We start from the raw sequence: 13,589 nt of genomic DNA, 5'->3' as shown, positions 1-13,589 counted from the left end.
AAGTACTTAGCATAACAAGTCTCAGTTTCCTCATTTGCTAAATAAGGATGGGTAATAATGATGACAACCTGATAGGATTTCTGTGGGATTAAGTAAGATGATGTGTATGAGAACTTTGGGGCTCAGCTGGACTCAGGAAATGTGAGTTCCTCCCCTGTGTCTCCATAAATATCTTCCTGGACTATGGGACGTTCCCAGAACCCTTTGCTGACAGGCTTTTCTTTGAATGTGTTGTGGACTCTGTGCTGGCTTTTAAGAGAGAAGGATATGATTTTGCTGGCCCGCATTTCTTCTAACATCTTCACATAGTCTTTTGCACAGAAACCAGTAACGTGGACAAATGATGGAGGTGTAACTTGGGAGACATCTGACGGCCATTAACCACCATCAGGTTGGCTCTGACTCCTGGTGATCCCGTCCATAGTGGAATGGAATGAAATGCTGCCTGGTCCTGCACCCTCTCCACACCTGGGTTCACACTGGACTGTTGTGCTCCACAGGGTTTTCAATGCCTGATTTTCAGAGGGAGATTGCCAGGCCTTTCTTCCTGGCCTGCCTTAGTCTGGAAGCTCTGCTGAAACCATCCAGCATGATAGCAAAACACCAGCCAGCACTGACACATGATGGCGGCTGTGTGTGAGGCCTTCTGCATCGAAGGTGGGAATTCTACCACTGAACCACCACTGCCTCCTGTTGTTGCTGTGGTTCTGTGCCGTTGAGTCAGAGCCGACTCATAGCGACCCCTCCTTGGGTTTCTGAGGCAGTATCACTATGGAAGCACATTGCCCCATCTTCCTTCCGAGGAGTGGCTGGTGGGTTTGAACCACCAGCCTTCTGGTTAGCAGTCAAGTGCCTTAGGCACTATGCTACCAGAGCTCCTGCCTCCTAGTTGCTTCTAGTTTGGTCCGCATAGTGCTCGGATGCATAAAGTGGTGTGCCCTAGGTCACTGTCACTAATCTTGTGACTTGAAACTAGAGTTCTTATTACGCCACTGTTCCAAGATGCAAACCTCAAGGTGAAGGTGCCCTTAATATTTATGAAAGTGGAGATTATTGAGTTCACTGGGCTACCATGCTTCAAAGTACAGCCTGGGGGCATGGAATGAGCCACGTGGCTTCATTCTGCAGCTTAATTTACTCTGTTCAGCTTGTCTGAATTTCAGGTTGCTGATAATTAGGAGAGAAGCCCCAGTGATGTAATGGTTACTTGGCTGCTAAACAAAAGGTTGGCAGTTTGAACCCATTAGCAGCTCTGCAGGAGAAAGATCTGTCAATCTACCTCCATAATGGTGGTGGCTGTTGTGTGCTGTCAAGTCGATTCCGGCTTGGAGTGGCCCTATGTGACAGAGGAGAACTGGCCCATTGGGTTTCCTGGGCTGTCATCCTTACAGGAGCAGATTGCTGGGTCTTCTCTCCTGTGCTGGGGGCTTGAAGCACTAAACTTTTGGTTATCAGCTGAGCGCTTAACCATTGCAGCACCAGGGCTCCTTCTGTCACACGGGGTTGCTATGAGCCAGACTTGACTCAAAGCCACCAAAAATGACAACAGTGGATCAGGAGGGTAGCTCACATGCTGGTCCCACCTACCAGTGATAAAATGATCCCCGAATATAGTAGAAGGCCTGGGAACATTTTGATAAATTGCTCATAATATGATTCTCCACCCAATTGCCCTGCCAGGGTCGGCGTGTGATAAATGTAAAAGCAAAATTCAGGGCAATGAACAGTTAACAGTCTAAGAAACGGTAGCAATAGATGGACTGTTTCCTTCTTACTGACCCTGGCTCTGTGCCTGTGTTTGTTCACCATCTCATACGTCTCTGGAAGAAAACACAACTAGAATTTGCCTCTGGGACACGTGTATTCTTTCCTGCACTGCAGCCAATGGAGCTGTTGGAAACACTCTATAAATCTCCTCTGCTGTACCGTGACCTTCAGCTCTTTGGGGATAGCCCTGAATGTATGTTCATCCTGCAAACTGCAGTGGATAAGACTTGTGCCTTGATCCAAGGGCTCCATCTCGGGCCTCTTCACCAGGTGAACAAAAGCAGGGGTGCTGCGGAGGGCTGGGCTGTTGTTCCGAAGGCCTAAGGTTTCCCAGCCAGAAGGCAAGCTCACATTCCAGCCGGTGAGCTGAGCCTGACAATGCTCTAAATGAGGTCACCATGCTCCCCAGGGGGGAGCCGGTGCGCAGTGGTTCCTCTCACCGTGAAGTGTTCTTGTCCTCCGAGAGAAGGCAGCATCTCTTTGGTCTGCCTTCTGAAGAAGCTTTGTCTGTCCGAAAATTGAAACTGGGTACAGAGAGAGGCTGTATTTGGAAGAGGGAGTCTCGCGTTTTATTGGCCATACATAATGTAGATTCCATTTGATTTTGTTTTTCAACTTAATACAAGGTGTGCCTTGAGAAATGCTTATGCTAATTTGAAACAGGAGGAAAACAGTGCCAGGCCCTTGTGTGGCAAGGCCCAGCCTGCCTGGCTGCCACGGGCACCTGGTCTATAAATCCATGCCAGGGTGTAGGCGTGATACTGGCTTCCTGGGCGAAGGGAATCAAAGCGATTCTGGGAGTTGTCTGGGTTCCTGGGATCAGCATTTCCTATTCCCTCAGCAGTAGTGTCTGAGCCATCATCTGGGACGGAAGATACAGAGGGTAACATCGCAAGGAGATTTGTAGCAGAAACAGCTGTAGCCTTGTTATAAGATAAGGAGTCGTGTGGAAGGAAGGAGAGCTCATGGCACAATGGTTAAGTGGCCAGCTGCTAACCGAAAGGGTGGCAGTTCAAACCTGCCCAGTGGCTCTGTGGGAGAAAAGACCTGGTGTCTGCTCCTGTAGAGATTACAGCCTTGGAAACCCTATGAGGCAGCTCCACTGTGTCATACAGGGTCACTCTGAGTTGGAACCCTCTCCACAGTAACAACAGCAGCATGGAAGGAGTGCCGACAAGGCTCTGTTTAAAATTCCTAACTACATTATGAACTTTTCCAAAAAACCAGACTCACTGCCATCAACTCAGACCTGACTCATAGCGACCCCTCCTTGGGTTTCCGAGGCAGTATTACTACGGAAGTAGATTGCCCCATCTACCTTCCGAGGAGTGGCTGGTGGGTTTGAACCGCCAGCCTTTTGGTTAGCAGTCAAGTGCCTTAGGCACTATGCCACCGGATGCAGCTAAATTGCCACCTTGCTCATAACATCTTCGCCAGTGCTGGCTGTGGTCTTGGGGCAGGACACTCACTTTGGCACTTAATTATCTTCAGGTATTGCTTGTGAGTTGTTTTTCTTTTTCTTTTTTTGGCTTTGAGTTTTCTGGTTTCCTCATTGAGGTTGCAAATTCCAAAAGAGCCTCGGAAGGCTCTCATTCATCTCTGACTACCCCCTCCCTCCCAGAAAAACCCCACAAAACCAAAACGGTTACCGTTGAGTTGATTGTGACTGAAGGCAACCTCATGTGTTCCAGACCAGCACTGTGTTTCGTAGGGTTTTCAATGTCTATGACCTTTCACAAGCAGATTCCCAGATCTTTCTTTCAAGGTGCCTCTGGGCAGGTTGAGAATCACCAACCTTTGGGTGAGTAATTTAGTGCTTTAACTATTTGCACCACCTGGAGACTCTTTAAGCAGGCCCACACCGTGGAGCTGCGGGCAGGCCATCTCTCTTTTCTGTGTCTGTCACCCTGATCCTTTGCTTAATGGACTCCCTGTTCTCAAGGCCAGGAGGATAGGCCAGAAGAAGGTCCATGGCTCAGGTGGGGAAAGAGCATCCTTTCTCTGCTTCCTGCCCTCTGGTTGGGCCTGTGGTTGGTTCCCAGGGAGGGTATGTCCAGGGAGTATAGAATGCCTGTAACTGAGGAGCTCTGTACCTCCAACATCACAGGGCCAGCCAGGCTGCCCCAGAGAGTGTGTCTGCAGCAGCTGCTGAGGTGGCTTAATGGGTGTCATTATATGGCTGCCAGCACCACCTTTGCCTGGCCATGGGTTACCTTCTTGGCTTGGGGCACAGATGTGTGGTGGAGCCATGAGACCTGGGTAGTAGCTGTAGCAAACCCACTCTCTGACCTTGGGCCTGACTCCATGACCTTATCTGTCAAACAATAGCATTTACTCTCCATGATTCCCATGGAGAGGATGGGAAGATAGAATGGTGTGTGGAACACGTGGTATGCCATGCACATGGGAAGCGGTACACATAATGGTTAGTAGCACACATACCACTCGTGTCCCTCCAGTGTCCTGACTTTGGAGGAGCTGCAGTAGGTTTCCAGAAGCCTCCATGGGCACCACATTAAAGTGTGATGGTGTGCTCTCAGATATTTTGAGGTCCACTCCCTGCAATTTACAGGGTTAACAACAATAGTAACCAAAAGCCCAAAAAACTAGAAATGAAACCAAGCCCTTTGCTGACTGACTTTCAGCTTTTCCTTCATTACTACCAATGTCCTGGTGTTCTAGAAGTTTCTGAAACACTGTAGGGAGTGGGTTCAGTAGTTGTTGTGTGCTGTTGAGTCTATTCTGGTTCATAGTGGCCCTGTAAGATGGAGTAGAACTGCCCCATAAGGTTTCCTAGGCTGTAATCTTTAAGGGAGCTGATTGTCAGGTCTTTCTTTCAAGGAGTACCTGGCAGGTTTGAACCACTGACCTTTTGGTTAGCAGCCAAGATCTTTTTCTGGGCTCACCTGGTATTTGCTGTCCTCTCAGCAACCCTCCTGTTTGCTTACTTTCCTCTTTCTGATAAATTAGTGGAAATGTAGTGGGAGGGACAGGTTTTGGATTTAGATTGAAGCTTGAGTCTCTCTGTCACTTTTAGGCTCTGCAGTGCTGGACAAGTGCTTCGTGCCCTGGGCCTACTGGTGGCATTTGTCAAACAGAGAAGGCAGTCCCTTCCTCACACAGTTGTGGTGGTGGTGGTAGGTGCAGTAGCCTCGCCCCTGACTCACAGTGATCCCACGTCCAACAGAACGCCGTGCTGCCTCGTCTTGCTCCATCCCTGTGTCGGCGTGCAGACCAGCTGCAGGTGTGCTCCACGGGGTTCTCATGGCTGGGTTTCAGAAGTAGGTCACCAGGCCTTTCTTCCTAGTCTCTCTTGGTCTAGAAGCTCCTCTGAAGCCTGGTCAGTGTCATAACAACACACACATCTCCACCAAAAGATTGGTGGTGGCTGCACACGTGGCACAGAAATTGAACCCTGGTCTCCTGTATGGAAGCGAGAATTGTACCCTGGACCACCACTGCCCTCCTCACATGGGTGTACCAAAAAAACCAAACCCACTGCCATCAAGTTGATTCTGACTCATAACAGCTCTATAGGACAGTGTAGAACTGCCCCAGAAGGTTTCCAAAGCTGTAAATCTTCATGGAAGCAGACTGCCTCATCTTTCTCCTGCAGAGCAGCTGGTGAGTTCAAACCACTGACCTTGTGCTTAGTAGTTGAATGTCTTAACCACTGTGCTACCAGAGCTCACCACGAGTTCCTCTGCTTTAAATCTTTGAACAGGTGAATCCAGATTTCCTTTTTAGCTCTTTAAATTTACAGATATACCGTTACTATTTTGCAGAAAGTAGCTTTCACTCTCTGTGGATTTTCCAATAACTGAGTCTCTGTAAGAGAAGGGGTCTTTCAGGACCACGGAATGCTGTAGGACAGCCCTTAGGCTTGATGGGTATTCACTGCACTAAGAATACATCAATCATTTATTTTTCTTATTATTTTTCCCTAGTGATACAGACAGAACAGAGTAGTAATGAAATACTATTTAGTGCTTATTAGGTGCTTGGAACTGTGTATTTTCTCCTTTTGTTCTCACAATGATCCAGTGAAGAAGGTAGTATGAGTATCTCCATTTTATAGACGAGGAAGTTCAAGCTCAGAGAAGTTCAGTACCTTGCCAAAGTAACCCCGCATGTAAGTGGTGAAGCCAGGATTTGAATTGGTGGATTTACTTCTCATTTTAGGGGTCTTTGAGCACTTCCATTGTTTTAAACTTTTCTGATATTAAGCTCTACTTTTCTTCCTATGGCAAGAGAAGTGGTAACAGTGGAGGAGATAGGCACCCACTGATTGGGAAAATAAATAAATAAATAACAACAAAAAGAAACAGCAAGAAAACAACTGTTCACAGCCCAAGCCAACCCCTCATGCCTCCAAATGTAGCGCAGCACCGACGCTGGTGGAATGGGCCTCAGCTGTGTCAGGAGGAGACATGAGACGAAGCTGGAGGACTCAAAGCCTTCTCTGTGGCCACCCGTTCATCCTATACATTACAAGGAATTAGGGACTCTTCTGAGTCTTAGAACTGCTTGGTGATTCCTGCACTGGACCGCTGGGGAGAAGTTTGAGTTCTCTCTCTTTGTCACTCATGGTGGAGACCAGCTCAGACTTGGTTGAGTTCCTTCAGCTACTGATCCAGAAAAAAATGGCATCAAAGTTGGTTTCTTGTTCCATAGGCTGAATAACCAGAACCTGAAGGGCTTGGCCCCAAATCCTGGTGACAGTCCCCTGTGAATGTCAATGAGAAACTGGAATTTGAAGCCTCTTTTTAAGCTGTCAAGCTAGTACAAGCGCTTTGTAATTGACTGCCAATCTAAAGGTTGGCAGTTCAAACCCAGCCAGAGGGTCCATGGAAGAAAGGCCTGGTGAAGTGCTTCTGTAAAGATTCTGGCCAAGAAAATCCTATGGAGCAGTTCTATCTGTAACACATGGGGTTGCAGCAGGTTTGGTTTTCGTTTTGTAAACTATCCAAAAAACCAAAAAAGAAACTCACTGCCATCATTGGTCCTGACTCATAATGACCCCTCTTTGGGTTTCTGAGGCAGTATCTGGACGGAAGTAGATTGCCCAACCTTCCTTCTGAGGAGTGGCTGGTGGGTTTGAACCGCCAGCCTTCTGGTTAGCAGTCAAATGCCTTAGGCACTATGCTACCAGTGCTTGTACTGTCCAGTGATTAGCAAATATAAAGGCTTATAATTACAAGTGTAGTGGGAGTTGAGGGTTAGGATGTTGGCAGTTTTGAGATGAAGGGAAACTGTTTGGGTTCTCCAGTGGAAAGAAATATGAGATAACTAGGTAGCAATCTCTTCAAGTAAGCCACGTTAAGAGTTGTTGCTCTAAATTGGGAGTTGTACATCTCCAAGGCCAACTCTGATTGGCTGTGATGCTTGGGAAACACACGCAGGCTTGAATTATTGGAGGAATTTAAGGAAGAGATGGTAGAAAACACCTGAACATTGTGTTAAAGTAAAAATACATTAAGGAAGCACGAGCCGAGATCAAGGAGAAGAGAGTTCCTGGCAGAGCTGGCTTCTGTAATCTATCCCAGGCCCTTTAATTTCTGACCACAACGTTGGGGAGGAGATTATCACCTTCTGCAAGGCAGCACAATTGGCTGGTGTGGAGGCTGTTAACTGGAGAAAATCACCAGAGATAGCACTGGGCAACTTCAGAAGTCCACTGTCTTTTTCAATGAGCGTGTTGTGAAAGGGCTTAAAAGAACGCTAATAACAGCTAAGGATCTAGCTGCAGGTGGCTGTCTAATTCCAATCAAAATACTCTTCCCCTAGCCTCAGCGGATAAAGGAGGACTGAATTAGAAAGGGAACCAAGAGGGATTCTTGGCACGGGCACTGGGTCTGTTGTGGAGGAAGACTATTGGTGTTGGCAGTGCGCACTTAGGTTTTTCCCAGCAACAAATTCCACTCTCTCCTTGATGGCTGGGAAGTTCTGCACACAAATGTCTTTGTGTCAGTGGCACACAGCTGCACACACCATGTGGTATTTGCTTTAGTTAACGGTTCATGGAGGGAGGGCAGGTTGTTGGTTTTTTAAAAAATGAGAATTATTATAAACAAATATGTTTCTCCCTTTCCTAGAAGCTTCCATGCTGGCTTGAAAATAATACTATTTTAGGATTATAAACGTGGTGTAATCAGAGCTTTTTCTTTGTGGTAGTGTGTGTTTAATCAATGTTCCATCAGAGTTTTTAAGGCTGTTTCTTTCTAATGAATGCTACTTGGATAAAGGTTTTGGTAGCCAAAGAAAACAAAACAAACATAACTTGTTATTGAGTTGATTCTGGGCCATGGCCATCCCGTGGGTTACAGAGTAGAACTGCTCCATAACATTTGCTTGGCTGGCATCTCTACGGAAGCAGATCACCAGCCCTTCCTTCTGTGGTGCCGCTAGTGGCGTTCAAACTACCAATCTTTTAGTTAGCAGTGGAGTGCCAACTGCTTATACTACCCAGGGGCCTTAGAAGTCACATATTATGGGCAGCTGCCAAGTCGGACAAAATTTAACAAGTATCTTTACTGCAGGACTATCCAGAGCCCTTACTATGCAAATTTGTTTTGAATTGCCTAAATAAATAAATAAATAACGAGCTGCTGCTGAGTCAGTTCCAACTCACGGCGATTTCACTGTTTCAGGGTAGAACTGTGCTCGGTAGTGTTTTCAATGGCAGTGACCTTTCAGAAGTCAATTGCCAGGCCTTTCTACTCAGGCACCTCTTTAAACTCCAAAGCTTTGGTTAGTAGCCAAGTGTCCAGCTGTTTGTGCTACCCAGGTATGCCTTGAGTTTTCCAGAAAGGGATTTTTATTCCCCAAAATACGTAAACGAATTAATTAACAGACAAGCAAATAAATAAATAAATTTCCCCAAGTCACCTGACCCTTTGTTTTACAGATGCTCTCTGGGAAACTCTTCTCTCTGTAAAGGGGCAGGGGTGTTCCCTCCAACATGGGAAGCAGGTTTGAGCAGGCTTTTCCCTACAGCCCTGTGGTGTACAACATTCCTCTCGAGTTGCAAGGTTGTCCCTGGACAGAGAAAACCTGAGTCAGGTAGCATGTGGCACTGGGGTGTGGAGTGTGTGTGTGTGTGTGTGAGGGGATGGTGGTTGGAATCGGGGAGCAGGGAGGAAGGGGAAGATGGAAGAAGAGACTGGAACCTGTGCTCTTCTTTCAGGAACACCCAGGCTTGTGGGATTTCCCGAAGAACACGTTTCTCTTGGGCCCACTCAGAGGTGGAATTGCTATAAAGGTTTTTCCCAAGTGGTTTGGTATTTATAGTTTGTCATTGACGTAAGCAGATTTCTGTGCCTGAAAATAGTGATATCCAGTCATTTGGGCCAATTTGTGAATTTCCCTCAGGGACAGAGGCTCAGGGAAGTAATTTTATGGCAAAAAGAAAGTCCCTGGAAATAGCGGTTTTCCTGAGAACTTTTGTCTTCTTATTTTCCCTTAAAGAGGAGACAGGCCTTTTCAAATGGCTGCAGTGCAGGTGCCTGCACTAGCTGGTGAATAGCCTCCAGGCTTTACGAATCCCCATGAACTTGCTCGTTTTGCCAGGCCTCACTCTTTGTTGCCTGAAAGAGTTGGCGTTCTGGAGCATTCTGGTCTGAGACAGTGTCTAGGTTTCCCACCGAAATCATTTTTACCTCATTGGACAGCAAGAGAAAAACCACGCCAAAAGGCCTCTCTTTTATTTATTTATTTTTTCAAGTTGATTTTCAACAATATTTTTGTTGTTGAGAATGTACACAGCAAAACATGTTGTTACGTGCCATGGAGTCGGACCCGACTCATAGCGACCCCTCCTTGGGTTTCCGATAGCACAATCCAGTAGTTTGTACAATTCAGTGAAGTAGGTTACATTCTTCAACTTGTGCAACCATTCTCACTCTCCTTTTCTGAATTGTTCCTTCCTCATTAACATAAACTCGCTGCCCCTAACCTTCCTATTTAAACTTTTGAGTTGCTGTTGTCAATTTGATCCCATCTAGATAGTTCTTTAAAAGAGCATGCTGCTCAAGGCAGCCATTCGTTACTAATTAGGCTAAATATTGTTTGGTTTAAATAAGACTTCATCTCAGACTTTGTGAGCAAGCCCAAGGTATGCTGAGAATGGTAGAGCCAGAAAATCCATGTTGTTGTTATGTGCTGTTGAGTTGATTTGACTCACAGCCACCCTGTAGGATGGAGTGGAACTGTCCCCACAGACTTTCTCAACTGAAATCTTTTCGATGGCAGACTGCCAGGCCTCTTCTCCCACAGAGCCACTGGTGGGTTCGAACCACCGACCTTTTGGTAAGCAGCCAAGCAAGCACTTAACCAGTGTGCCACCAGGGCTCCTTAGAAAACCCATACAGGCACACTTTTTGAAAACAATCTGGAAATGGAACTTAAAAGGTTTTTGCTGAGCCCTGTCTGTGCCAAGTGGATTCTCTTTTAGTCATTAAACCAAGAAGGCAAGTGAACAGTTATCTCAAGTCAAAGGAACTTGGGAAGAGAGCTGGGATGTTTATTAATTTTATAGTATCTCTTTCTTAAGAAATAAACCCTGACAGTCTGCCTTTATGCACGTTAACATCATAGTTAAGCCAGGTCTGTTGGTTATTTATTTATTTAAAATGTTTGGTCTGTTTAGAAATTAAACACTCTCTTAGATTTCCTCTCTTTGGGCCAATAGCAAGTCTGCTGGGGGTGATCCTAAGAGGATACATTGATAAAAGCCTTAACAGCCTAGCGCAACAGGTAAAAGCCAAAATGAATTAGCTTGCTATGACATGGCTAACATCATTGGGTTTATATATGTTTCATTAAGCGGGGACTTGACAGCTTTATGAGGAAACAGTGGGGTTTGCAGTGGGGGAAGGCCCTGTAACCCTGCCAAGGCTGATGGCGGCCTGTGCCACGCATGCTATTTAATAGAATAATATTTGCGCAGTGAAAATGTCATTTTAAATGACTGGTTTGATAATCCCTTAAGCTTTTAAATGATCTGCAAAGTCTGGAAATTCTACCCCAGTGTTTAAAAGTGACAGGAACATTAATGAAGGCAAACATTCAAGGATGGGCCCCAGCTTTGTTTCCTGAGTCAGACGTTGCTTCATCGGGTTTCTTGCCTTTTGTCTGTGCGTTCTTTCTGCAGCATGAGCATGTTCACTGGGTAGCTGCAGCAGCCCTTGGCTGCAGGAACCGTTTTGGGGGATGAGGAGCTCAGCCTGTGGTGGGCCCTGGACTTACTAGGGTGGCTGCTAACATGCTGTTCCTGCATGTAGAGTAGAAAAGCACCCCTCTGGGAGGGAGCTTGTAAAAAGGGCCCCCTCTGGGCAGAGGGAGCAGCAAAGGGCACACCTCTCTCCAGGTGATGCCTCCCTAGTTGGGGGCCTAGCCTGGTGAGCAGAGAGTGGACAGGATTTAGGCCCCCCCTGGAGTCTCTGGCGGGTGCAAACAGTTAACACACTTAGCTGCTAATAGAAGGGTTGGAGATTTGAGTGCACTCTGAGGCTCCTGGGTAGAAAGTCCTGGTGATCTACTTCTGGAAAATTGGGGAATTAAAAACCCTGTGGAGCGCAGTGCCACTCTCACACATGGGGTCACCAGGAGTGGAAGCTGACTTGAAGGCAACTCTTGCCAGTAATCCTTCATTGAAGTCCTCTCAGGGCACATCCTTAACTTCCTACCCAGCATCCTGGGTGATCTCTACCTTGTTTCGCTCTGAGCTCTCTTTGGACCAGGATAAAAGCTTCCTTCTCCCACAGACAAACATCTTTTACTATATGCAATTCTAGGAAGGAATCTCCCTGGAGCAAAGATGTCCCACTCAATTCCCTCTTCTGTCCAATGATGACTCTGGAAAGAGACAGGAAGGTTGGTGCTGAGATTGTCTTCTCATGAATTGGGATTGGAATATCATGCAGGGGTGGGAAAATGATAACCCAGGGGCCAAATCTGGCCTTTTGCTTGTTCTTTTAAATAAAGTTTTATTAGCACACGGTCATGCATGCATATCTGTTTATTTTCTGTGGTTGATTTCACACTACAATGGTAGAATTGAGATAGAGACTTAAGGTTCATGAAGCCTAAGATAGTTGCTATCTGGCCCTTTGGAGAAGTCTGTCGACGTCTGCTCTAGAACACTGGGCAAAACGAGGTGAGACCCTGGCTGGCAACTGAACTCTGCGATTCCTTACTGTGTGTTCTTGGGGAAGTTATTTGATATCTTTGTGTATCAATTTCCTCATAAGTAAAATGGGAATAATATTTTGGCCCTGCTCATTTCATACAGCTGTTGTGAAGAGGAAATAATTGAACACAAAGGAAAGTGCTACATGCGGGGTTTATTATGCCTCGGAGGTCCCGGGTGACTAGCTACTAGGCCTCAGGGGAAGCCCTCAACCCCCTCTGTCTTCATCTGGAAAACAAGATGGGTGGGAACGAGATCAGCATTCTCAAGCTTTAAGGTGCCACTTGGGATTTTGTTATAATGCAGATTCTGATGAGGTAGATGTCTCAGTTACCCAGGGCTACTATAACAAGAATACCGCAAGTGTGTGGCTTGAAAGAACAGAGATGTATTTTCTGACAGTTCAGGAGGCTGGCAGTCTGAATTCAGGGCACTGGGTGTAGGGAAGGATCCCTTTCGGCCAGCTCTGGGGTAGATCCTTGTCTATCAGCCTCTGTAACCAATACTCCCTAGCAATCCTCAGGTAACATCTATCTTTCCCTGCTTGCTTTTGTATTGAATCTGTTCTTTTTTTTTTAAAACTCAGGAGTGATTACGTTTAGGAAACACCCTATACTGGTATGAGCTCATTAACACAACAAAGAAAACTGTTCCCAAATGGGATTGCATCTATGGGTATAGGGGTTAGGATTTTGGTGAGACACAATTCAACCCATATCAGTAGGTCTGGAGTGGAGGTTAAGTTTCTGAATTTCTAACCAGCTTCTGCATGATGCTGATGGTGCTGGATTGGAGACCACACTTTGGGTAGCAAGCTTTGGGCTAGACGATTTTTCTGACATTCCTGGACGGTATAATCAATAAGCTGTTTTGCAAATGCAAATACGTGGGAAATCAACTTCCCAGGTACCCCACCCCCACCATATGCATTGGCAAAGGCATCTTGCACTTATCTAGGTGTGTACACTTTAACCCCGTGTATATTAAGTGGCAGTGGTGAGATGAGATGGTTATTTTTTCCATTCTGGAAGGGCTCTGGCCAAACTCTTCTCTGGCAGCTAGGTGACGTGACAGAAGCGGCTGAGGGCAGACTGGCACACCCTGCTTTGTTGTCTGTCAGCCTGAACGAAGCTGAATACAGGAATGATGGCCTGGCCACAGGATGCCTCCCTCCTGCTCTGTGCCCCCAGACAAGCAACAAGTTAGTTACAGCTTGCAAGGATGCTGTGAACAAGGGAAGCGAGATGGCTCCTGCCTCTGACCTGGCTGCTGAGTTTGCAGAGGGCTTTTGTTCCCGACCGTATTTCCACAGCCTGGGGAGGCTGAAGGGTTTTGTTTCTTGGCCACTTACCCACTACTACCACCCAACATAGACTCAATTCTGACTCACAGCAGAGTGGAACTGCCCCATAGAGTTTCCAAGGCTGTAAATCTTTACAGAAGCAGCCTGCCTCATCTTTCTCATGTGGAGTGGCTGGTGGGTTTGAACTGCCAATCTTTTGGTTAACAGTCGAATGCTTTAACCACTGCACCACCAGAGCTAGGTCACTTAATGGCATTTTTAGGAAAAGGTGGTCCTGTAGCTGGGTACACAGCTGGATTCCTGTTTCTATAGGGCAGGGCAGGTGGGAGA

The sequence above is a fragment of the Orycteropus afer genome, unplaced genomic scaffold (assembly GCF_000298275.1).
Source record: "Orycteropus afer afer isolate SDZICR_OR568_19922 unplaced genomic scaffold, OryAfe1.0 scaffold00002, whole genome shotgun sequence".
NCBI classification, from domain to species: domain Eukaryota; kingdom Metazoa; phylum Chordata; class Mammalia; order Tubulidentata; family Orycteropodidae; genus Orycteropus; species Orycteropus afer.
Note: the sequence above shows the minus strand (reverse complement) of the source record.